This window comes from Rhinatrema bivittatum, chromosome 2 (assembly GCF_901001135.1).
Source record: "Rhinatrema bivittatum chromosome 2, aRhiBiv1.1, whole genome shotgun sequence".
Lineage (NCBI taxonomy): Eukaryota > Metazoa > Chordata > Amphibia > Gymnophiona > Rhinatrematidae > Rhinatrema > Rhinatrema bivittatum.
In genome coordinates this window covers 273,193,725-273,220,585 of record NC_042616.1, presented here as the reverse complement: position 1 = coordinate 273,220,585, position 26,861 = coordinate 273,193,725, and the positions used below count along the sequence as shown (strand labels likewise).

At 43.2% G+C, this 26,861-nt stretch overlaps 1 protein-coding gene across 2 annotated transcripts in view; it reads right to left on the bottom strand.

Annotated features, from left to right (window-relative positions):
• Nucleotides 1-24,928, bottom strand: part of RALA (RAS like proto-oncogene A) — a 103,489-nt gene extending 78,561 nt beyond the window's left edge. The window contains exons 1-2 of one of the 2 annotated variants that reach the window (XM_029589530.1): nt 24,550-24,928; nt 21,526-21,672 (exon numbers count right to left, since the gene is read on the bottom strand). The gene's annotated coding sequence lies outside the window, so the exon portion shown is untranslated. The remainder of the gene's footprint in view (nt 1-21,525; nt 21,673-24,549) is intronic. The other variant, XM_029589529.1, reaches the window with a different exon arrangement.
• Between the last annotated feature and the right edge of the window lie 1,933 nt (nt 24,929-26,861).

The following is a 26,861-nucleotide window of genomic DNA, read 5'->3' as shown; positions in this document are numbered from 1 at the left end:
TGCCACCTTCCCAACACCCCTCTGGTGGTCCAGAGGGCCCAGGAGCGATCTGCCGCTCCCAAGGACTCAGCTATAACTAATCAAAATGGCACCAGTGGCCTTTAGCCCCTACCATGTGACAGGGACCAACCAATGGCACCAGTAGCCTCTGTCACATGGTAGGGGCTGAAGGCCACCAGTGCCATTTTGATTCGTGGCAGCTGACGACCTGGCAGTGGCAGATTGCTCCCTGCTAGACCAGGTGTTTTGAGAGGTCTTTTTTTGGGGTGGAGGGAGAGGTTGGGAGGGTGGTGCAGTAGCGGCATGTGGTCCCTGCCCCTGGAGTCGGGGCTGCGACCGGGGGTGGCGCAAGGATGAAGGTGCCTAGGGCGCCCAATCCCCTTGCACCGGCCCTGGTGGTATTCAAATGTCATGTTTTCAGGATATCCCTAATGAATATGCATGAGATACATTTACATATAGTGGAGGCAGTGTCTACATAACTATTCCATGCATATTTATTAGGGATAATCTGAAAAGGCAAACAGCTGTTGAGGACTGGTAGTGAATACCACATTGATTAAGGCATGGGGCCAATGCAATAAAGATGCGTAGAAAGCGGGTACTGAACAGTCAGCGCCCGCTCTCTTAACGCGTGCATGGCACCCCAAAGGGGGGCGCTATACAATATTTAAACCCAAATGGTTTTCATGACTGCTGTACGCCGCTCAAGAAAACAGACGCCGATAAACGCAGTGTCTGTTTTCGTGAGTTCGCTGAAAACCAACGCCGAGTTTTATCAGCATCTATTTTTCTTAGCAGCAGACAGCAGCCCCATAATTTTTTAGCGGTAATGGAAGAAGCTGTCAGCCCGAAGTCTCCGCTTTGCTGGCGGGCACTTGAGAGGGGTTCCTCTGCTCCGATTCGCAGAGAGGAAGTGGGGGCTGGGCCCTCCTAGGCGCGTGATGGTCTGGGGCTCGACCCGGCCGCTCCTCCCTGCAAGAGGTACGTGAAAGGCTCTCCCTGCTGAAGTTCTGAAAACAGAGCGTCCTGCCACCAGCGAGAAACTGAGCACTTTCCTAACTCCCGCCGCTTCGGTTTGCTGTGCTGCATCCGGGCGAGACGCATGGTTCGATTCCAGAGGCCACGAAAACCAACGCCGTTAAACTCTGCGTCTGTTTTTGTGATGGGCCCAATCAAATATTCTCTCTTATTTCTTTGCTTTTTTCCATGCGCACATCTATTAACACCTGCTCCTGGCAGGCGTTAATAGATGACAGTTAAATGTGCAGAGATTTTTTTTTGCATGGGGAGTGAATGCCTAATAGCCTCATTCACATGCATTTGCATCTGAAGAGTGCTATTACATTCAATCCGCATTAGACGCAGGTTGAATAGGCACTAATCCTCTTATTGCATAAGGGGATTGATTAGCACCTATTCTACCTGCTCGGCTCAGCATACCATATTGCATCTGCCCCAATGTCCTCAAGAGCCATAAACAGGCCAGAATTACAGGATATCCATGAGACAAATTTACATACAAAACAGAAGCAATGATTGCAAATCTCTCTCTTGCATATTATGGATATCATGAGAACTCAGCCTGTTTGTGGCTCCTGAGGCCTAGTTAGCCACCCGAGTTTAAGGATTATCAGTACTGTTGACATCAATTCTCACCTCAAAGCTATATCACTAAGGTGGCAAAATGTTATGAGTATGCAGACAAGGTAGAAATGAACACAATTTAAAACAAGAAATAAGTCACAAATAGACCATAGTATTCAGCAACAACTGTAGCTATGGAGGCTGCTACACAAAACATTGAATTGACATGGAGCTAAAACATGTGCTGCATAAATCATGGAAGTTTATAACTGCATGATATTTTAAATCTGTTTCTCTAAAAATAAAAATGAGCAGCCCACAAAACTCAGGCATTGAAAGCAGACTGGAGACATAGCTGCTAAAAACAGTTCAAAAATGGATTCATCTATAAAAATGTTTTCCTTCCTCAGAATTACCGATTCTCTCCCATTTTATAATCTTCTTGCTAAGAAGACATGCCTCGGCAACACAGGATCCCTCACTGAAAGAGCTAGAGGGGAAGTCTTTTCTGAGGCTAACCCCTGCTTCTTGCACTAGCCAAATTCATATCAGGGTTTAAAAAAAAAAAAGTTTAAAAGTTTTTTTTTAAACTTTGTCCCTAGTCTTCCTTCCATCCCCTTCACCCACCCACCCCTTCAAGAACAGCTAGTCTCCAACCCACAGAGAACAACTCCTCTCTCTCCCATTTACAGTTCGTTATCTCACTGCCAATGGTAGACGCTTCTCAAGGTACAAAGTGCCAAATATTAGGCACTTGGGGCCCAGGATTTTTCCAGGCCCTTCATTATTTATGCAGAATTTTGATGTACTGAGATAAGCAGAGTAGGGTTCACTTGTAATAATTGCTCCCCACATCTCCCTGAAGAAAGCAATTCAAAAGTTGATCAGACATTCAACTGCCAACTTTATATTGCTTTCTGCAGGGAGATGTGGGGAGGAATATTACAACTGAATGCTACCCTACTCAACACATCAAAGTAAAGCATGAGCAAAAAATTGGTGTGCAAGTTAACAGAGAACGTTGGAAAAACAATGGGGGGGGGGGGGCCCAGTTATTAGGCTCTGATGCTGTATGAACTTGAAAGGACTACCATTGGGCTGAGGGATTTTGCTTATATATGGGGCGCTTGTGTAGTTTAGAGTGGTTTATGCAAATTGAGTTTCATATTTTAACTGCTTCCACTGTAGTCTATGGATTTAACCAGCCGTTTTAGAAATTTTAGATTTATCTTTGGCAAAGCCTTCCACACTTTGTCTCTTTGGTACTGGACTCTGCTAGAGATTGACTTCTTAAAATGTATTTTAGATAGATATTGGAGCTCACTTTTCCTGCAGTGCAAAGTTATGGCTTTCCTGATTATGTGAGATCAACCCAGAAAAAACACAAGCAATTTGTCATTTTGAGACCTAGGATTTTGCAATTAGGGGCACAATTTTTCTTCAAGTTTCTTGCAAATGCTGTGTTAAATATAATGCTAACATGAATTTTTTTTTTCTTGTCTGGCCCTGCTTTGGATGTGTAGATTTAAAGCAATGTCATTTTCAATTAATCCCTGGTTCTAGATGCTAAATTTTCCTTATTGGTTTAATTTCTTATTGGCTTGTGTTCTTGGATTCCTCATATTGTGGACTTAACTTGGTTGATGAAAATATTTTGTGTTTATTTCCTTTTTTCTACTGTTATCATCCAGATTTGCATATGCAAATTCTTGAGGTTGCATTAAATTCTATAAATAAAAAGTTAAAGTGCAACAAATCATGCTAAACAGAGCAAAATAGGGGCAATATCCAATACCCATTTATATATTGTATTGTAATTTTGTTCACAGCAAAGTGAAAACATTTGGATAAATTAGCAGTGGCCTAGTTTCCTGGTTTTCAGCTCCTTGTTCTAACATTCAAAACCCACTTCCCCCACAAAAAGCACCTTATGACCTTGGGCAAGACACTATCCCCCGTTGCTTCAGGAACACAAAAACTCTTTGGGGAAATCTATTTATTGCCCCTGAATTACTAATGCTGTAAGCTAACTTGAACATTACTTGGAAAGATGGGCTACTGACCTCCAGCATTGGACCTGACTTCTTGCATTGTACCCCGTCTATGCTTGTCTGCTGCCTGCCCTGACTCCGGCATGCCTCTGGACTTTTGTTCACGCTACTGTCCCAAATCCTGCAGCTGCCAGAACCCAAGGGCTCAACCTGCAGGGAAGGCGGTTGGCATAGGTGAATCTCCAGTCCATCCCACATCAGGGCATGTTCACCAAGCGACAGCATAGGCTTTGTAGGTTTGCCTACAAGGTTGTGTCAACTACGCCACAGCAACAAAATATATATTTATTTATTTTTAAACATAAACACACTTCTTTGCCTTCTATTCTTAGTACCATCTTTTCAGAAAAGATTAGTGCCCAGTTAAGGCCCCCTCAGTCATGGGACTTACTGAATCAAGCTTGTGTGAAAACCACAAAAATCTAAATCTGAAAGTTTGAAATTTTATTATTACCTAGACTATTTGTGTTCCTTCCAGATATGCTTATGGCCCTTTATATATCTTCATAACTACCCTCCTTGTCGCCCCTATTCTTTAAAGGTAGTTTAACACATTTGTATGTATTTCACCAAATTAGTTTCTTCCCTTCTCCATCTAGTTTCAATTCTTCAACGTATGATGTGATCTGTGAAGATCCTGGCAACTCAAAAAACAAAAAAAAAAAAAAAGTCCTTCAGAAAACTGCAACTGTTAGTTGCTCATCATTAAATCCTTTAGTTATTCAATTAGAATTGAATTGCAAGCAAAAACAACAAAAAACCCCCAACACCACAACCCTTTAAATACATTTATATGCAATCACAATTTTATATGTTCATAAATTCTGCTAGTGGTGAACTGCTTAAACTGAGCATTAAATATCTCCTCCTTAATAAGCATATATGCTTAGTTTAATCCAATGGTTGTAAAATCAAGTTTTTTTCTGGGCTGCTCATTCAGAACCTGACAACCTCATTTGCAAGCATTAAGGGCAGGTGTTCAAAAGGTAAAGAGACCATGGTCTCATTTGCAGTTGGCTGGATTTCGAAATTCTTAGCCCACTCATGCATTTTCTTTTTCCCGAATTTGAATTTTTCTTCTTAGTTTTGACTTTTTTCTTTTCCTTTCAGCTGCTCTTTCCTTACCTTCAGCCTCCCCCTCCCTCCAGTGCTATTTACCCTAAGCTGCTTCCCTCCCAACAGCTTTCTTCCTTCCCTTCCACCCTCTTCTGGGTCCCCAAGTATCGTAGCGGTCACTCTCCTTAGCCTGCCACCAATATTGGCACTTCTGCCCAGGCTGGCATGAGGGGCTGAAATTTGGACATTAGATAAACCTGGTGCCTCGATTTTTTCCAGCCCTTGCTTGGAGAGACCCAACACATGTGAAGGAAGATTACTCAAAGATTCTAGATTTTCTGCAGCTTTCCTTCTCCAATTCAGGATGTCAATCCTGAGAAGACAGCAGAACACCTTCCACTAAGGTTAGGGCCACACACTTCCTATGATGAAGGAAGGAACTCAAGGGTGTCTGTCTTCTTTTTGGAGCTTCTACAGAAGATGAATTCTCCCAATTAAATCCAGTATGCCTTAAGGTTTAAATTAAGACGAGCAATGAGAATGGGTCTAAAAGCATAGAGAAATAGGTAGCTTAAGAACAAAAACTTGCCATGCTGGGTCAGAGCAAGGGTCCATCAAGCCCAGCATCCTGTTTCCAACAGAGGCCAAAACCAGGCCACAAGAACCTGGCAATTACCCAAACACTAAGAAGAACCCATGCTACTGATGCAATTAATAGCAGTGGCTATTCCCTAAGTAAAATTGATTAATAGCCATTAATGGACTTCTCCTCCAAGAACTTATCCAAACCTTTTTTGAACCCAGCTACATTAACTGTACTCACCACATCCTCTGGCAACAAATTCCAGAGCTTTATTGTGCATTGAGTGCAAAAACGTTTTCTCCGATTAGTCTTAAATGTGCTACTTGCTAACTTCATGGAATGCCCCCTAGTCCTATTATTCGAAAGTGTAAATAACCAAGTCACATCTACTCGTTCAAGACCTCTCATGATCTTAAAGACCTCTATCATATCCCCCTCAGCCGTTTCTTCTCCAAGCTGAACAGCCCTAACCTTGTTCCAAATACTCTGTGCTTCCAGCTTTTTGGCCCAGAAACTCATCTAGCCAAACCACCTGATTTCCCATAAAAGTAGAAAAATGATAGCCACCATGACAACTAAAGAGCAGACTGTTTAAGCAGGAAAAGGATGCTGGTTTAGCAGCATCCCAGCCACTCCGTTCAGAGACGCAGCATCTGTACCACTCTGAAGCATTATAAGCTTAAGACCAGGGCATTTGCGTATTCTTATTTAGCCCTGACAATGTGGAATGTCTTGCCTTTAAATGTGAGGAAGATGGCAGATGTCAAAATGTTCAGAAAGAGTAAAACCATGCTCTTCCAGGAGGCATTTGAAGAGCATTAAAGTTTATGAAATAGTGGTTTTAAATATTTTGCATTTTATTGGATATTATGGATATTTAAGTTGCACTGAATGCAGTTTTGTATGGACATTTACAGCAAACAAGATTTTAAATAAAAATACATACTCCTGCAAGAGCACAGGGAACTATATTTCCTCACTAGCTACCCACCAACTAGACTGGAGAAAGTGGCATCAGTAGGGAAGAAGCGCAGGAGGTATTAAAAGCTTCAAGTTTCTGATTTTACCCCAGCAGGTGGCACTGTACCCATCTGGTATGAGAAGCAGCAAAAGAACATCATCTGCCTGGTTAATGTGGTATGAAGTGTCCAGCATGACAAAACTTGAGTACAAGCCATTTTAATGTGCAGGAAATAATTGGAGACATTTTTCCCATCTAATGTGGCTGGGAGAATAATTATTTTACCAGTAAAATGTTTGTAAATCGACAAGATTAATCTTACTATTTGCAAAAGGCATTTCTAAAAGTGTTGCATAGTGTACTGTGGTGATGGTTTTTACTTAATTGTGCATCACACTGGACAGCTGATTCAGCTAGGGCCATAGTAAAAAAGTATGTTTAAATATAATAACGTAAATAAGCTCAGTAGTTAGTGCTATTTATTTTAGCTCCTGAATTACAACACTTTCAAAAATACATGTTTAGTAACCCATGCCAAGTTCGGAGCTGTTGTACTTCATGCTTGCATTCCAAGTGAGGCTGCCAAATTACTCTAACAGCTAGACAAATTTTGTAATAACTTACTCTTTCTACTGACCCAGTTTATTAGTGCACCATGCTACCATCCAGTTTGGGATGTGCTTACATATATCTTGCAGAACACCAAAAGCCTTGTATCTCACACATAGGTGTAACTAGTTTATGGTAGACTGTACACTGTGGTACAACCTACTGCTTGATTGTGGTCAGTTAGAAGAAACCAAGTGGCCCGACTGATCGCCATACCAAGGCATGGTTCAGTTTTTCAACTGATCAGTGCCTTATGTACCAACAGCCTCCCTGTTTGGTATAAGACTACTTTTAGGGTCCTTTGTTTCAGTTTAAACCGATTTTCACCCATAAATTCCTAGAATTTTTCAAAAGTGACAAATCTGTTTAAACTGATATTCACCCTAATTTTAGGCCGATTAAAAAGCTCCTCCAAAGCTGCAGATGCAGCATTTCAAGGCCTCCAGCCCCTGTGGGCCAAAGTGCATGCTGTTTCAATTCCTGCCTCCTCACCAACCGAAGAGCTAAAGTGCCTGCTGTCTGTTTATTTGAAACAGGCCCCGTCTACCAGAAGCACTTTCCCCGAAGAGTCCCTGGGCAAAAGCAGGAATGCAGTGCTGCAGAGTACAGGAGCCTCAGTAAGCACGCTGCTGAAGGAGGCGGATGCCTGGAGCTACCCAGTAAGGATGAATGTTGTTGCTTTTGGGGGGGGGGGGGGGGGGGGGGGAGATGCTACTTAGGGGATTAGGGTACAGATGGGTGTGCAGGAAAATCTTTGTTTTGTCGTCCTGGCTTCTGTCCACCAAAAGAAACATATTTGCCTATAAAAATGTCATAACAAACCCTAATAAATTCCTGGGAAAAACTAAAGAATTAAAAACAGAAAATGGAAAACTCTTCACAAGTTCCACAAAACCTGTTTCTGACAATTGTATTGGAGCCATTTCACACAGGGGCATATAGAATTACATCAACTTTAATGGACAAACACTTCTCCATTTGCGGTTTTATAACTGGCCACCTCAAATGTGTTTTGAGGAACTAGGTAGGGTAGCCATTCCACATAGCTGCAACAGATTATATACTTTTTCCATTTCACAGACAGAACAATGCTTCAGGAAATCTCACTTTTTATTTTATTTATATTCTTTTGTGCAGGCACTTCAAAGTGGATTACATTTAGGTACTGCATAGGCAGATGTTGACCCTATAGTGACAATTCCTGATCCGCAGAAAGCTATTAAATACAGCCAGGGTGCAAGCTTCATGGTTTTCCAACGCAGAGTTTAATTGAACCCCTTCCTACATTATTCAAGTGTGTGCAGCTCTAGTGCAGGAAAAATCCATGCTGCTGGAATTGCCAGCCAGGTCTGAGAAGAGCCACCTTGGCCCTGAGCTGCTCATTGCCACTAGGCTGTGTAGGAGACAGGCTAAAGAAATTTAGTTAAAATGATAGAAGGGGGAGGGGGGAGGCAGGAGGAAGAGAACAGCAAACAAAAGCAAAAAAGTAAAAAGAAAAGAAAAATAAACCATAAAAAATAAAAAATGGCAAAGTATAATAAAGCTACATAAATACCAAGTATTGTTACAAAACAGAAATGACCGATGTATTAAACTTTTAACAATGTAACAAGAATTCAATTATTAAATATCAAAACATACAAAAAGCAGGATTCACAATTATACAAGACTAAACTTTGCATAAAAAACTCATGAAAAACAAATCCCTATTACCACCACACCTGCTCTGAAACCACTGGACAGTAAAGAAGCAAACCACAGCTGTCTCTTCAGAGTAAAATCGGCAACATCCAAGATATGCAGGTCTTAATATCAGAAATATTATGCTGTACTTCCAAATGATGAAAGTATGCTGCTATCCAGAAGCCCAAGAGAAAAAAAATAAATAAAAAAAAAATTATATATATATATTTATTTATTAATATAAAGACCACACATACGATACAGGAGAAAAAACCACAAACAAAATTGAAAGTTATTTTACCATGAAGCAGATATTCAGGCCTAGCACCACTGGGTGTGCAAACCCTGCAACTGCACAGGGCAGCATCAGGAGCAGGGAGAGGCCCATGCTGCCACCGGTGGACCCGATCCCACTGGCAGCAGCTGGAGGCCCGTGGTGCCACTGATACCACCGGCGGCGGAAGAAAACTCCATGCTGCCAAGAAAAAGCAGTCTGACACCCCCCCTCCACCCCCCCCCCCCCCCCGAAATAGACAGCATGGTCAGCACTGCCTTAGTAAGTGGAGAAGCAGCACGGCCCTGCCATAATCAGTGTTGCCAGCAGGGCTATATTGCTTTTGCACTTACTAAGGCAATGCTGACCATGTTGCTGAGGGGGAAGAAAAGCGCACCCTGCACGAAGTAATCCAGAAGTCATTCTCTTGGCCATGGGGGGCCTGAAGGAGACTCTGCTGCTGCCTAAGTGAAGGGAAGTGAGTGAGAGCGCTTATGTGCAGGAGAGTGAGAACACGCATGTGTGTGCACAACTACTTCAGTTACTCTCTGCCTGATAATCCATAACTATTTCAGGGCATCTGGAAAACAAAGGTTCCCAGGTATGGAGAGTGTGAATTTTTAAAATCTTTTAGTTTTATTTTTCAGGTATTATTTACTGTGTCTGTTTTGAAATATTTTATTGGTGTTTGAGACATTTAAAATTTGATCTTTTATTCATCCGTTTTTAATATTATGATCATATATATTTTATTTTTTGATGTTATTGTTTGAGGAATGGTGATGGCTGCTTTTTCATTGTCGCACTGCATAGAGAGTCTGGCTTCTTGCAGTTTCAAGTTCAGTTATCTGCACATTTGTATTACTTTATGGTTGCTCTGTCTATGTTCTGATTGTGTGACTGAGGCGAGGCATATTTCTAATTGAAAGTGTATTAATGTACTCTGGCTTTTAGAGGATCAAGCCCACACACACAACATACATCACAATAAGCCTAATACCATGTGTGTTCCAAGTGTCTGTTTTGCAGGGATTTCTTGTTAGCACCACAGTAGTGCATGTAAATATAATGTAAGTGATTTTTTACTTCAGAATACTGTATACGGATTTTAATTTACAAACAAACACATAACTGTGTGTGGGGGGAATGGAGTGGGTGGCATTGTGCAAGGCTATATTGTTTGCCTAGGACATCTAATACCCTTGCACCAGCCATAAGGTTTTTTTTTTTTGGGGGGGGGGGGGGGTGGAGAATGGTGACCACTTTTAAAGTTTATATCACTGAAGGGAGCTTGATGTTTTTTTGTTTTTTTTACATGGGCCTGGGACAGAGAATGAATACATTTGGGGAGCAGCACAATGATTGTTCACACAGGGCAGCAAAAAAAAAAAAAAAAAACCACGCTAGCACCGGCCCTGCAGATATTCAATACATCATTAAACAGAACAGGATATCCTCACAACAAGATGTCCTCAGAGACCAAATGGGACATTTATATATACCAAGCAGCAAAGTAAGCAGAAATGTCACATACAGAAAGAGGCAAAAAATAAATAAAAATTCCCTAAAATACTAAAACCATTGCCCATTCCACCCCAAGTTGGAGAAATTGCTACTTACCTGATTATATTAAGGAAAAGGAAATTAACAGGTGAATCCAAAAGCAGCGGGTCATGCACTTCTACCAGCAGATGGAGCAAAGCTGACATCACAGTATATATCTATATACCCCTAAAGTGACATCATCCCACCAATGTTCTCCGCAAAAGCCAACTGTGGACAGACTAACAAAACTTGATTATTAACAGATACCCATGCCAGCACTCAGCCAACAAGAAAACACTGAGCTCAGACAAGAGAGAGAGAGTGTAATAACACTAATCTATGGACTGGATTGATACTTACCACTACTCCCTGGTGCATACACAGCCACGCAGGAGGACCATAGCACAACCGTTCGGCAGCCAAGGGTGGGAAGTTAGATTCCTCTGTCTGTACGAAGGAAAGGGAAGATATCAAGTAAATAGTAATTTCTCCTCTCTTAGCATACAGACAGATTAATCCGAAACCAGTGGAATGTACTAAAGCTACTCCTGAACAGGGTAGGAGGCTGCCCGAAAGCTGCATCCTCCCGGGACTGCACATCCAAGCGATAATGCCTGGAAAAGGTATGTAAACAGGACCACTTCATAGCTCAGCAAATGTCGATGGGACATAATCTAACCTCTGCCCATGACACTGCCTGAGCCTTAGTGGAATGAGCCCTAACCCGACTAGGAAACGGCTGCTCAGCATCCACATATGCTGCTATGACTACCTCCTTAATTCAGTGGGCTATTATAGCACAACGCACCAGCTCACCCTGTTTACTCCCACCATGGAGTAAAAACAGTCAGTCCATCTTCCTGAGAGGTTCAGAAACTTCTAAATACCTCAAGATATGCCTCTTGACATCCAAGGGCCATAACAGGCGATATTCATCCACATCTCTTTCCCTGTCCAGAGAGATCAGGGAAACAGACTGATTCAAACAAAAATCCAAGATTACTTTTGGCAAAAAACGAAGGAAGGAACAGTATACAGTTGTATAGCCCCTGGAGACAATCATAGAAACAGCTCCTGGCAAGACAAGGCCTGTAGTTCAGATACAAGATGAGCAGAACAAAATTGCCACAAGAAACACTGTTTTTAAGGTCAGTAACCTTATGGAAAGATTATGCATTGGTCAAAATGTAGGGCCCTCTAAAAAATCCCAAACCAGATTAAGACTCAAGGAAGGCACAAGTAACTGCAAGGGAGGACGAAAATGCTTCACTCCTTTCAAGAAACGGGCCACATCTGGATGAGCCGACAAAGGCCTGCCATTCATCTGACCTTGGTAACAAGCAACAGCGCCACCTGTACCTTTAAGGAATGAAGGGCCAACCCTTTACTCAATCCATCCTGCAAAAATTCCAAAATGAGCGGGATCTTAACCAAACAAAGAAGAACCCCCTCGATCTTCACACCCCAAGCCTCAAACACTCGCCAAACCTGCACATAGGCTAAGGAAGTAGCAAACTTTCTTGCTAGTAGCAAGGTGGCAATCGCCACACCAGAATATCCATGCTTCAGCAACTGAGCCCTCAAGGGCCATACCATAAGACAAAATCAGTTTGGATCTTCATGAAGAACAAGCCCCCGCTGTAGCAGATCCCTGTGCGCCAGAAACCAGAGGGGAGATTCCACCAGGAGCCTTCGCAGATCCATATACCAGTCTCCTGGGCCAATCTGGTGCCACCAGAAGCACCATCCCCCTGTGACTCAATCCTCAATCATTCTGCCCAACATGGGCCACAGGGTAAAAGCACACAACAGTTTGCCCCTGAGAGCATCGATGCCGAAAGATCTCTCCTGCAACTGAAGAATAGAGGAATCTTCGCACTGTATGAAGTCACCAGCAGGTCCAAAAAATGGAAGGCCCCAGTGATCCACTATTAGCTGAAACACCTTGTTTGACAATTCCCATTCACCTCAGCAGGAGGTCTGCTTTTACATTGTCTTTTCCTGCAATGTGTGAAGCTGAGATCTCCTGAAGATGCACTTTCACCCATTCCATAAGCTGGGCTATTTCCTGTGTCACTTGCTGGCTCTTGGTTCCTCCCTGCCGATTGATGTACACCACTGTCATTGCATTGTCCTACGTCATCAGAACCATTCAACCCTGCAGTCAGTCACCGAACCAAAAGCATGCTAACCGGACCGCACAGGCTTCCAACAGTTTGATGTTCCAGAAAGACTCTTTTGCATTCCAGCGTCCTTGCGCTGTCAGCTCCTGACCGTGAGCTCCCAAACCCTGGAGGCTCACATCTGTTATGAGTACTAGCCAATCCGGTGATCTTAAGGAAACCTCTCTCTTTAGATGATCTGCTTTTAACCACCACTGTGGTTGAGAGCAGACCTCCATTGGCGGGTGGAGCCGACTCAAATAAATCTTGAGACTGCAGGCTCCAACGAGACAGCAGAGTGTGCTGAAGAGGACACATGTGCCTCGCCCACGGCACCACCTCCAGGGTTGCCACCATCAATCCAAGCACCTGAAGATAGGACCACCCCCTTTGGGCAAATTGTGTTCGTTAACAGCTGCACCTGTGCCATCAGCTTCTGAATATAGCCCTCTGGCAAGGACACTCTGCCATATCTCATGTCGAACTGAACACCGAGATACTCTAGCGACTGTGCTGGCTGAAGATTGCTCTTGGCCAGGTTCATGACCCAACCTAGCTCCTGCAACAAATAAGATCACCTTGTGCGAGACCCGAAGGTTCTCTTACAGACTATTGGCCCAAACCAGCTACTCATTCAAGTACAGGTGTACCAGGATCCCATCTTAACTCCACTGCCACCATAACCTTGGACAAACCAAAAAGGTAGCACTTGAAACAGACATCCCAGAACTGCAAAATGCAGAAATAGTTGTTGCAAGTACGCCTCGGACAGATCCAGAGACGTCAGGAACTCCAACTGTACCACCACAATCACTGAGCACAAGGTTTCCTTGCAAGAACAAGTCACAAAAATGATGGTTGACTCCTTTCAGATCCAGAATGGGACAAAGATCCCTCCTTCTCAGGTACAAGACGACAAATGAAATAGCCCATATCTTCTTGAGATGTGGGCATTGGAACCACAGCTCGCAGGCTGAGGAATCTTAATGTACACGCCACCTCCTAACTCTTCTGCACAGAGTTGCAGGGAGACACCATGAACACGTCCTCAGAAATGGTGCGTAACTCCAGTGCATAGCCAACCCGTATCACCTCGAGAACCCACTGGTCTGTCATGATCTCGACCCACCTCCAATAAAAAGAGGCAACCTATCCCCTGATTCCAGAGGAGGGTTGGCACAACTTTACTGGGAAGCTCAGTGTGCTCCACTACCTTAGCCTGCACCCTGTCTGGGCTGCCTGGGAAGAAAGGACAGATCTACCCAATCTGAAAGGCCACTGCTCTGTAGGGTCCAAAACATCTTAACCCCTTAGTACAACCTCTCATGGTGAAGGACCATGGCTCCTGGCAATTGAGGAATCAGAGACTCATCCCACTTATTGGCCATCTTCTCCAGCTTGCTCCCAAATAAGAGGGAGCCTTTAAAAGGCAACTTCGTAAGGTTAGACTCTGAGGTTGTATCAGTCAACCAATTTCTCAGCCATAGGTGACACACCTAGCTGCTATTATTAAAAAGTCATCCTGCAGGCCGAAGTGCGGACCAAATCACAGTCTGCATCTGCCAAAGAGACAATTGCGGGTTCCATCACTGCTCTGGAATTTACACCAGATTCAACAACCTCCTGAGAGAGAAGCAAACAAGAGCAAGCAACAAGGGAATAACAGGAAGCTATCTGGAAGCTATCTGCAAAGTCATTGCCATTACTTCAAAGGTCTGCTTAAGGACAGCCTCAATTGTGCTATCCTGAGCATCCTTTAAGGTTGCTCTCCCTTCTATGAAAATAGTAATCTTGGTGACAGCACACACGAGGGCATCCACCTTCGGAAAACATAATTGCTCTCGTGCAGCTGGGTACAGGGCGGTACAGGCCTTCCAAGACTCATCCCCCTTTGAAATTAGATTCCGGGATACCCCACTCAAGATCAATTCATTCTTGAATAGCCTCAATAATAGGAAAGAAACCTGAGGCTGTACGCAAAGAAATCAAAATGGGATCTTTCTTTGGCTTAGTCATGGATTCAGACTCAGGTACGCTCAGCATCGTCAATGCCTGGGATATCAATGCCGGTAACTTTATGAAAGACGCAATAGTTCTAAACAGCTCCAATCCCAGAGGAATCTCCCCATCCTCCAGGGAATAAGGATCGGTTTCATCATCCATGCCATCTGGATCCTATCAGGAAGACTGGCATGCAGGGTTTCACTGCCTGCAACCCAGAACAAGTAACAGTTGTTGGGGCTGAGGACTGCACCTGAAGGAAAAAAAAAACAACAAAAAAAAAAATACTGTAGACCTTGAAAAACAAAATTAGGGGCACCTATCCTCAGCCCACAAACCAGTCAGGGGAGCACCAAAATTAGGTGAACTTCTGGCAGCTCTTTTCCCAGTTCCACATCAAGTTGGGAAGAACCAGGTTTAGTAAAAACAGACTAAGGCAATTCCCCCTGAGCCTCCAAGCAATACTGACACAAGCTAGAGGGAACGCCAGGCTGAGATGCCCGATTATGACAAACTGCACAGAGTAAAGCGCTTAGGTTTTTTGGCTATAGGTACCATTAGTCTATCAGTAGTTTGAAATAAGCATCTGAGGAGTGTGTGCCCAGCTGAAACCATGCTGCAAAACAAAACCAAAAAAAAAAGACTAATGTTCAAAATGTATGTGCTCAACACTGTACCTTGATGGGCACCCAAAAACTGGGCTCCCATGAGGTTGCACCATTTATGCGCACAGATGGACACTCAACCAGGCACCCAACCAAGCATACAACTAGGTGCACACCTGGATGCACTCACACAATCCGATGGAACCGAAGAAGGCATCCTAATGCGCAGGAAAAAGCTTGTGAAACATGCCACAGCCTACCACACAGTAAACCAGGACAAAGCCTGAGAGTGGGGCCTAGCAAAAAGGGCCCACATCCCCCAAACTCCCACGGAGGTGGGAACAAATGTTGGATCACAGAGATCCAACATTTGGTCTCTGTGCTGAGCACAGAGACCAAATGAGAAAGAAAGCCCTCCAAAAAAAAAAAAAAAAAAAGTTTATATTATAAGTCTGAGGTTTTTTTTTTTCTTCTTTACCCGAGCTCAGCCTGTCCTGGCTGAAAACAACCTGTTTGTGGCTGCGGAGGGAGAGGAGATATATATTCACAGTTGCCTTTCAGTTTTGTTTTTTTTTAAACAGCTAAAATTGATGCTGGCTAACAAACAGCTACCAGACCAAGGCACCCATCTGAAGGAGGGATCCAAGGATATCACCTTGGGAATTCTCGACTGAAGGATGAACCATATGGTACCACCACAGGAGAGCAGAGTGAATTAAATTTCCTTCTTTTCTCCTTCTAAAAACAAAGTAATCCCCAGTAGGGAGATACACGCCTACCCTATCTGCTGGAGACTGAGAATACTGGCGGGCTGATGTCACTGCAGGGGTATACATACTGTGATGTCAGCTTTGCTCCATCTCCATCTGCTGATAGAGGTGCATAAACCACTGGTTTTGGGATCACTTGTCTGTACACAAGAAATCACAGTATTCAACTTCTAAATCTAATGCTGTTCTTGTCAAGAGGCAAGAATAAAATTAAACACTACCTGTTAATTTTCCTCGAGACCTGCTAGATCAGTCTAAACCAACGGGAATGTTGCACTCCATAGCTGCTAGAAACAGAAGCCACACCTCCCCCCCCCTTATGATCTCATCAGGGTCTATGAGGGGGGGGGGGGTGGTCTTAGGCAGTTGCCAGTAGCCTTTTGTTAAAGCAATGAATTAACCACCCAATTGATTTTTCTTTGGCAAAACAATGAGCAAATTAAAAAGTCAAGAAAAAGATTTAAAAAAGGAGGATATTTACCAATTCCCCTCAAGACTGATGACTGGGAAGATAAAAGAAGGGTGAAGAGTCAAGTTTTCATTTTTGAGGTTGGGGGTGGGGGGAAATGGAGGCCTATTTCAGCAGCCCATTTCTTCTTACCAGACCTTGTGCTCCCTGATGGAAGCCAGACTGGTCTACAGGATTCAAGGAAAGGAAATTAAGCCAGTGAAGTTTAATTTTACATTTCTATTCTTTCTGCTAAGCCTGTCTAAACCAATGGGAGGTAACTAAGCTGTACCTAGACCGGGCAAGAGGAGGTCGGTCTGTTTAGGACTCCCTGCTCCAAAGGCAGAGAGTCTGCCTTGGCTCTCACATCTAGCTATAGAACCTTGTAAACAAGTACAAGGATGACCATTTTATACATTTTGTCTGGGGGCATTGCAGACACCCGAGCTCTGCAGGTATCTATGGCCTCCTGAGTAGATACATTCTCATGACTGCTGCCCCCCCCCCCCCCTTTCTGGGAGTCTCTGAATAGGACAATCTTTACTGGTTTTCCCAAAAGAGATTTGTGACTTACAGGTATCTTAGTAGAATGCGTTTGTGTCAAGGAGATGGCATTTCCAGTCCTTGCTATCTCTAAAGGATGGAAGAGAAAGATTAATTCAAGTGAAAAAGAAACCACATTTGGGAGGAAAGAAGAACCGGCCCGAAGGCAATGACATTCCTTGAGAATGTCACTTCAAGAGAGGGTCTGTAGCTCTGAAATGTGTTTAGCTGAACAGATAGCAACAAGGAAGGTAGTCTTTAAGAGAGCTCTTTTAGTGATGCATGTCTTATCGCTACGAAGAGAGCCTGGGAAAGCATCTAGTGCCAGCTTAACAGCCCTCAGTGGGATTATTAGTCTAAATGGGGAACGGATTCATTTTACTCCTCGAATAAAATGGACTATGTAAGGATGCGCAGCTGCCTAGCAACCCTTGATAGTACTCCTAACACAGGATATGATGGAGGCTTGCACCTTCAAAGAGTTAAGGGCCAGGCCCTTATCTAATCCTTGCTGGAGGAAGCTCAGTAAATCTGCAACATCCACTTTTCAAAGTGATGTTTTGAGGACATGATATAAGTCCTCAAACATTCACCAAATCCATAAGTATGGCTAGAAATGTTGTGGTTTTCCACACATTGAACGTAGTTGCTATGACTGAGTAGCAGCATTTTCTGTGTAGTCACTCCCTTTCGTTAGCAAGGCTGTGAGAATTTAGCAGAGTCTTATGATTGGGCTGTCCAGTATCCTCATTACATTCACATACCAGTCTGGGGCCACCAGCATCACCATTGTAGGATTCTCTACTCTTTTTTCACCCTGCAAATGAGTGGCCAGTAAGGGAAAGCACAGAATAGAACTTCCTTTGGACAAGGCTTGATTAGTATGTCTTTCATTGGATTCCCATTTCCTCCTCCTCTTAAAGAGTTTGCTCTGATTATCATCAGGTCATTGAACAGAAGCCCCAACCAGTCCACTATCTGTTGGAAGGCTTCTTCACAGAGTTCCCCATTCTCCTGGGTCCAGCCTGTTCCTGCTGAGAAAATCTGCCTTTGTGTTCTCTCCCTATGACTAATAGCAATTGCCTAAGGACCCCCCCCATTTAGACCTTAATGAAGTCACAAGTGTGTGGGGGGTGGGGGGGAAGAGAGGAATATAAGGGAGATGGGACCTCTGTCTCCATAAGAACATGCCATACTGGGTCAGACACCAAGGGTCCATCAAGCCCAGCATCCTGTTTCCAACAGTGGCCAATCCAGGCCATAAGAACCTGGCAAGTACCCAAAAACTAAGTCTATTCCATGCTACTGTTACTAGTAATAGCAGTGGAATGGAACATTCCCATTGGTTTAGACTGGTCTAGCAAGGACAAGGAAAACAGATTTATACTGCCTCCCCTGACCAACCTCATGTGTCTTTTTTTCAATCCATTGCCAAGCTAAAGAGGATTCTACATAGCAATTCCAAATGTTACTGAAACATGTTTTAATTATACACAGATTTGCCAAAATATATCAAGCCACCTGTTACAATTTATAGGTGGTTTACAAAATCAATAAAAAATGTTTGCCTGTGGAAAGATAAAGTGATCTACCAATGGGAAAAAAAAATTATATAGTACAATGGCCATAGCAAAATACATTAAAATTACAAGCCTGTTTTAAAGGCAAAAACAGGATGTAACAATCCACTGCTTTACTGAACCAATGTATACAGGGCAGGACTGAAACCAAACAATTTTGATTAGGAGACTATTCTTATGGAACAGCAAGTCATGAGTGATGTATAGCCCACCAATCTGGGATTGCCTCTCTGTAAAAATTGATCATAGTCTTAATCAGCAGAGGGACATATTCCATGCAACCGAAAAATATTTACTAACTGGTAAGCTCCTTTTTATATAAAGTGAATAGTAGCTATGAAAAATGAAATATACTGTGGTCTTTTTTGCCAGATATCCTGAGGCATGAAGTATTTAACTTTTTGGAAGCATTGAAAATTGCTGTTGGGAATGCTGGTGAAGGAGCAAGGCAACTTTTATAGTGAAAAGTTCTCTTCACTTTTTGTTCTTAAGAAAAATACAGTTAGAGTACACATCTGTGCTCTGCTAGCGCAATAAAAAAAGTTGAGAATGCTCACGAGGCAGAAATTCCCACACATGCTCAATAGAGCTAAAAGCTCCACTGGCTACAAAAGATGGGTCTGTTCGATGCCACCAGATGACATTTCACTGCTATTTCAACTCTGCTTATTGATGGACAAACTTTTTGAAAAACAAAAATCTTCAAAATAATTGTCAGCTGACAAAGCAAAGTCAACCAATACTGTACCAAAAACTCTGGACAAGATGTGTAAAGATTTTGAAATGGGTCTCCATTTATTCAGTTATACTGTGACTGTTTAATAAAGGACAACCAGCTCTATATTTCTGCTATCCTTACTACTAAAGTATAAAAAACAAATTTGAACCTAATGTTAAGTGCTTTTGGTTTTATCATTTCTTACCAAAAAAAAAAAAAAGAGACTTCCTAAAATTTAGTTTAGCACAATTATCTATATTTATCATGTTTAAGCCTCTGAAAGGTGCCCAGTGCAGATTCTCTGAACTGGTCTCCTATAGACGCAATTGCTTGTTACATTGTAATGTAGCAAACAGGAGATATACCTATGGAAATTAAGTATAGTTGAAGTCCTCTTGTTTCTCTCTCTCTCTGCGCAACAGCTGGATAGTTTGCAATACTTGAATCTATTTTGGGCAAGCGACTATAACTTCCACACGAATTCTGGCCAACCTGAACCATATAATTTGAAAAGGCATGCCTAAACTTTAATACTGAATTCCATTACAATTAAGCAACATATAGGCTTATGTATCACCGAGGTAATGTCCCATTATCACAATTACCTGTCCTAAGTAAAAACAAATAGTGATGGCAAAGTTATTAATTCTCAGTAAAATTGTGCAAAACAAGTACTTACGGCTGAAGTATCAAATCACCAACAATTTTTTATTTGTGGTCCTATATCTTGATCTGTTGTGCCAACTAGTACAGAATTATACTGTCAGACTTCTTACTGGTACAAAATTACATGACTGTCTCACCTGTACTTCAATCGTTACATTGGCTGCCCATCCATTGGCAAATACATTACAAGACAGCAGCTACTGTGCACAGTTTACATAACATATTTCCTCCCCTTGGATTAGTACAATTTTATATTTTTACATCCCTATCAGAAAATTTAGATCTGCCACTTAGGGGTAGATTTTAAAAGAAGCGCGCGTGGCCTACATGTGCACGCATGTTATAAAATCCGGGGTCTGTGCGCACAAGGGGGTGCACTTTGTGTGCGCCGAGCCACCTTCCTCTGCTCCCTTCCCCCTAACCTAACTCCCCTCCCCTGACTTCTCTTACCTTCTGCCCCTGCCTCTGGGCAGATGCAAGCTGCGTGCGCCGGCTGCCTGCCGGCGCACGCAATCCTCCAACAGAGTGGCAATGGCCACTCTGTCAGAGGCCTCTGACCTCGCCCCTCCCCTTTGGTAAAGCCCTGGGTCTTACGCATGTGGCTGGGCCTTTTTAAAATAGGCCTGGCGCACGCAGGACCATTTACGCAAGTAACCTTTTTAAAATCCGACCCTTAGTGTTTGCTCAAATGTTACAGCTGCTAAGCAGACTGTTATCACTTACAACCAAAAAGGTTCTCGATTGTTGGCTCCACCATATAGAAACCACTTCCCTTACCATTCATGCCATCACTAGTACTAAAGAGACATTCAAGAAAGCTCTAAAAACTAATTTCTTTAAATAGGCATTCCAGATGTAGTGTTCCCTCTCCCTAGCTATTGCTTTCTACAATTTTTTTTTTTTTTTTTTAACTTGGCACTTATTTTTGCAGCATTGTGTTTTTATTTTTATTTTTTTTTAAAGTGAACTTATGTTTTTATGTAACCCACCCCAAATGTTGGAGGTGCAGGATATAAATACTTTTAAATAAATGTTCTCTTAAAGTGTTATAATTCACACATGAGTAACCACTATTGCTGGGGGAGGAGAGGCATGGAGTGTTAACTGCTTTCCCCAAATCCACTCCTTTCAGTTCTTCAGGTGCCAGTGTGAAAGCTATCTGATCATCAGTAGTACTTGATGTAAATACAACTGTAATTAGAATAGTCATTGACTTAGCCTATTCAGTAGAATAAAAACATACATATTTCAAAACTCATGATTGTTTCTACTAATTATCCAAAAACATTTTATAAGTAGTTTCCTGAAACAAATGCATATTTGTACAATTACTTTAAGTTACATTTTATACAGAAGTTCTTCCACATATCACCAACATGACAAGATGCAATTCACAATTCTATCCATTTAACTATTTTAAAATTAGGAGAACTTGAGTGGTCCTGCTTTTTTCAATTTCAAATGACATAGCTACTAATACTGCAGATTGTGTGTTGTAAAATAAATGGCACTTTATTGTATTTTGAAAAATTAAATTAAGTAGAAACAATGGCAAAAAGATCACACAGTCTATTTAGTCTCTTTATCCACATCAACTGCTCAGTTTTCCGATCTCCGAGATCCTATGTACTTGTATATACCACATTATTTCTTGTTGTACATACATAAATACAAAATACTCACTGCTCCAATACAGTGCATTAAATTCTTGGAAATTATGGCAGCAGCTGCATCATCACAATAAATGCAGGATGTCCTTGGTATGACAGATTCAAACCTTTACGTGGCCAACATGCCATGCTGATGCATCTTTTTCCAATAGTTAAGTACCTGTAATGTAGCCAATATACTTTATATCAGCCCTGCTGTGTGATGTAACCTTTTCTGCTTTGTTGTTCATCTCCCAGGAAACAAATGAACAAGGTCTGAAACTAAGAATAACCTGGAACCACCACCATTTACAAAAATCTAAATGGTACAATAAGTCACGCATAATTCTGTACCTTGCTGTATGTTAAGATCAAGGCTGTTTGCTTTTTTTTTTTTTGCGTGGAAGAGCCACCTAGTCATTATAGCAGTAGGCTGAGAATTAAGAAAGCCAGGGTTCAAATGCTGCTGGCGCTCCTTAAGTCATATCACCCTCAGTTGACTCAAGTACAATCAGGCCGACGCAATATCGGCGCACGGGAAACATTTGCTCATGATTGAGCGCCCACTCGAATATGTGTCGATGCACCTCTCCGGGGCACCTGATGTAATATTTAAAATAGGCTTCTGTGGTAAAAAGGAGGTGCTAGAGGAAAATGTACATCCCCTTGTGCCTCCTCGGCAGCAGGAGCCCTAGAGAGGTGACTGTCAGTGGGTTAGGAAAACGGATACTCAATTTTACGAGCGTCCATTTTCCTAACCTGACTGCCTGCACACTTTTTTTTTTGTTCCTTTTGTGGTTCATTCATCTTAATATTGCCACAATATTAAGCTGGAGGAACTATAGAAAAGCAGTATTTTCTACTCTTCTGTAAAATTTTTGGGCTCCTCAAGAATTAACACCTGCTCCAGGGTAGGCATTAGTTTTTCAGGATAAAGGTTCACATTTTTTTTTTGCATCGGGGAAATAACTAATAGCCTCATCAACATGAATTTACATGTGATGAGCACTATTAGCTTCGTGCTCGTTTGGACACGCGTTTTGGACGTGTGTCCAAAATGCACATCCTATCACGTGTTGAGCCGTGCGCTGCAGCCAGTGCATGGTATTGCATCGGCCTGTTAGAACGTAAGCCCTCTGGGAACAGGGAAATACCTTCTATACCTGAATGTAGTTTGTTTCCAATTACCAAGGAAAATGCACAAACTAAACTCAAAATAAATTGTAAAATGTAGTTGCAAAATGTCAGTTGATAAAAATTCCTGGGCCATGCTTGTAGCCTAATATCAGGAGTTTTTCAGCCTACGACTTTTTTCAGGACTGTGGAAAATACTTGCTACTCCTGACTGGAAATTCACTTAAGCAGCGTCTCTGAATTCTACTGAAGAGTGCAAATACTGTACATGCATGTCTAGGATTGACCAAAATGGTAAGAAACAGGGAGTTGCAGGTTCTGCACTGTAAACAGTTTCACAGCACAAAGATAGAACAAAATATTCAATAAGAACACTTCCCTGCATCAATGAGGCAGAAGTTGGGGGATTAGGGTGACAAAACTGTGAACATCTAGTGCACCCAATATGCTGGAGTGAATTCACACCAGGACAAACATGAAAGCCAAGCAGATGCGCCAGGGTCAGCACTTTGCTAATATTCTTGTGTTTCTAGTTCCAGTTGCCACCGTTGTGAACAGGGCTTCTCTCAGAGAAATTAAAATTATAGAAAAAAAGTTTCTCAATGGCCCAACACTATGCACAAACTAATAATTTCTTGACTGGACATTAAATCTTAGCTTTTATCTTTCAGGCCATAAAGCTATACTTTTTCAAGAAATCTTTTCTGTTACAATAAACAATACTAATGCTTTTAATGTTTTATTATTTTTATAGTGTATTTACATATCAACTTGTGATTTGTAAGAAGCTCTTTTTGCTAGAGTGGAATAATGTTACAATGTTTTTATGGTTTTATTGTAGAATGTTTTTTTACTATGCTTCTGTAATCCATTTAGCATGACCATTAAAGGCAGAACATAAATATTTTAAATTAAAAAAAGTGTCTTTTTATTGTGGTGACAAATGTAAAAAGGTGGTCACAAAAATAAGGTCTATAGTTCTATGAAATCTGGAGTAGTGTATTCTGATGAAGTATTGCTGAACAGACATGAAAAACGAATTCTGCAATAGACAATCTGCTATATGGCTTACTTAATGAAAAATATTGTTAAAAAGTTAAAATGTCATCGCGGCACTTGTGTTACAAAAAAAAAGCCACAATATGAACAAGAAACCTCACGACCTATTGAATCAGTGAGAATTTAAGCCAGCATCCACTCCTGAAACATTAAAATAAGGAGGCACTTTCTAGTCATGAGATGCTAACCTACCGTCCCTGCAACACCGAACAAAAAGAAAGATCACAAGCGGGATTTTCTAAAGAGAGGCAGCATATGAAGCGGCCAGAGCTCTCCCCCAGAGGAGCGAGGCAACCCGGCCAGGCTCAGGGCTTTCCGTGGCTCTGACAGCCGGGGTGTGGCGCCTGCACCGCTGCAAATGGAGCTCCATGCCGACACCCGCTCGGACCGGGCTCCGGAGGTGCAGGCTAGAGAGAAATCGGTTTCTAAGCTCCCTTCCCTTGTTTGATGATTAAAAATTTTCTTCCGACGAAATAGAAAAAGATAGCCATGCTTAGCAGCAGCAGCAGGAAATCCCCAGTACAGGTGAAAAGCGGCTCCTTTCCGCAGTAACCCCTTCCCTCTCTTTCCCTCCGTCCATCGCCACCTGCCCCCCTCCAAGAGCATCCTCTCTCCCTCCCTCCCTGGAAGAGCAAGGGCGAGAGGACAGGGAGCCGCCCGGGTTTCCCCTATCACCGCAGCCAGGAGAGAGGATTTCAAGCGAGACACTGAACTCCTCGCCCCTCTTCACCGCCTCCTCTTGCAGGAGAGGGAATGGGGGGGGGGGGGGGGGGGGGGGAAGAGGGCCGGACACCCGCCCGCTTACTACAAGCCGGGGAGGTGGGGAACAGAATGACCGGAGAGCACCCCCTCCCCCCGCACTCACCTCTCGCCGCCGCCGCTGCTCCTTCACTCTATCCCCGGGCCGGAACCCGCGAGGCGCACACGCACTGCCCAGCGGCTAGGGCGCCGCCCTCCTCCCGTGCCCGGCTCCGCCGCGCGCCTCCTCTGCGGGCTTCGGGCTGGGGGGGGGGAAGCACCGGTGCCGCTGAGCTCACATCCGCCACCGTCGGGGCCCCGCCCAGCAACCGCTCGGATGCTCCCCCTGCAAGGGGGGGGAGGGGAGAGGCAGCCCGGGAGGACGAGAGAGCGACCCGCCGCCGCTTCCTTCTCCCACGCACGCCAACCTCCCCAATGACGTCAGGGAGCCACCAGCCGCTAATCCCCCCCACGCAAGGCTGAAGGGCGCCGACGTTACTTTTCTCGCCGCAGCAGCTGGTGACGTCACAGGTTGGCGCGCGCGCGCCCCCCGCTGGACTGTACGATGGAGGTCGCAGGCCCGGTGTGTGCGCGCACGAGCGCGCGCGCGAGCGGGAGGACCGAGCTCTTCTGCCCGGTTGTCGTTTCTTGTCCTGCGGCGCAGCCGCTGCGTTTCACGGCGAGGGCAGCCTTCCACCTTATGTCTCTGGAGGCATGTATTACAATGGGAAAAAAAAACGAACGCTTTGCGTTATAATATTATTAATCGCAGTATTCGTGAGGGAGATGCGGTACAGATGCGTGGCGCATAACCGCCTGCAAAGGAAGGGAAAAAGTGTCTAAGGGTGTGACGCTGGGGTGGATCTCACGCCAGGGCCTTAGGGGAAAGTATCCACGTTCAGGAAATAAAACCCAGCTTCAAAAAAGTGTGCTCAGTGGCTGTATTTTTTTTTAATGCATGTTTTTAAAGCAGGTTTTGCAGAGATTCAGCTGCAGGTGACGGTAAGACATGGGGTCCTACTTGCCATCCCATGGCTCCGTTCGCCAGTGGGAGCAAGAGGTGGCGGAGACTGGGCTGCCACTTGGAAGCAGTGGCAAGAGACTAGCGTAATAAACTACTTTGGAGCTTAATGGCTGCCAGTGCAACCCACAACCCCATGGCAAAAGGGTCAGTTCGGCGGCAGTTGTGGCAACCAGATCAGCAAAGGAGCCCGGATGGCTTTCTCTTGAAGGATTAGTGCACTAGCACTGACGGTCAGAATTCAGTTTATCAAGACATGGCGTAGCAGTGCAGGAGAAAAGCCCTTCTCGCCTGACCCAGGATTGGTGCACTTTATTGCTCCACTTCAGTCCTGAAGACAACTTCAGTAAAGCAAAAAAATATAAGCAAAATATATATAACTGGTATATATATTTATATTGTAATATAAAGTGTCAGTATTTGTTGATGTATATACATATCTGTATTTATTTTTCTAAGGGGAAACTTGTTTGATCTTGGGCTCTTTATCTGTGGAGTCAGTCAGGTGGTGTAGTGGATAATAGAGTGCATCTTGGCTAGCTATGAAGGATGACCAGTGCAGTTGATAGATGCTGAATCAAGAAAAACTTCAGATCAGCTTTTGGTGTGGTGCCCAACAGCTGTATTTCCCAAGAAAACAGTCAAATACAGTTGTGGAAAATGGTAAAAGAGCAATGGAATTAGTGGCTTCCAAAGTGAATTGAACACTCCTTAGAATACGCTATACTGTCATTATCATCATCATTGTTTATTTATAGCCTGCCTTTCATGTCTTTCATTCTTTCCACTGGAATAGTAGAGCATTTCCAGTGTCTGAGTGTCTCTCCTCATGAACAGACACTCCGATCTGGTAGACAATAACGCCTCTTTATCCTAGCTCCCTTTTTGGGAGTTAACCTGTTTCTTCCCTTTTTTCCTAGAATGGGAATAGGCCTTGTCTTAGGAAAGATTCTCAGAGAGGGAGATTCCTTTTTGTCATCTTGCATGAACCTCTTTAGGAGTAATTAGATTCCCAGCTAGGAAGCAAAACAGTAGTAGTTAACCAGTTCCAAGCAGTCTGCTTCTTCCTCCTTACAGCAGCTCCTTTTGTACTCCTGCTCCTTCAGACTCGCTTCCACTTCTGCCTCACTGAAGAGCCTCTGGCTATAATACTTGTGTGTTGAGGTGGAGTCTCCAAACTCAGGTTTTTGTAAGCTAAAATACAGGGCCTTTTCTAATTGGGTCCTCTATACTTCTAAATAAGGGCTGCTTTTTGTAAAATAAAAAATCATGAAATTATAATGCATGGATAATAATTCTTGACTTTATAGATCTAATTGTTTAATATTAATACATTTATTTTTCTGCATAGTTTTTCTTGATTACCTTTTCTTTTGCACATCTATTGATGGCCCGCAGCCCACAGCCAAGAAGAGCAT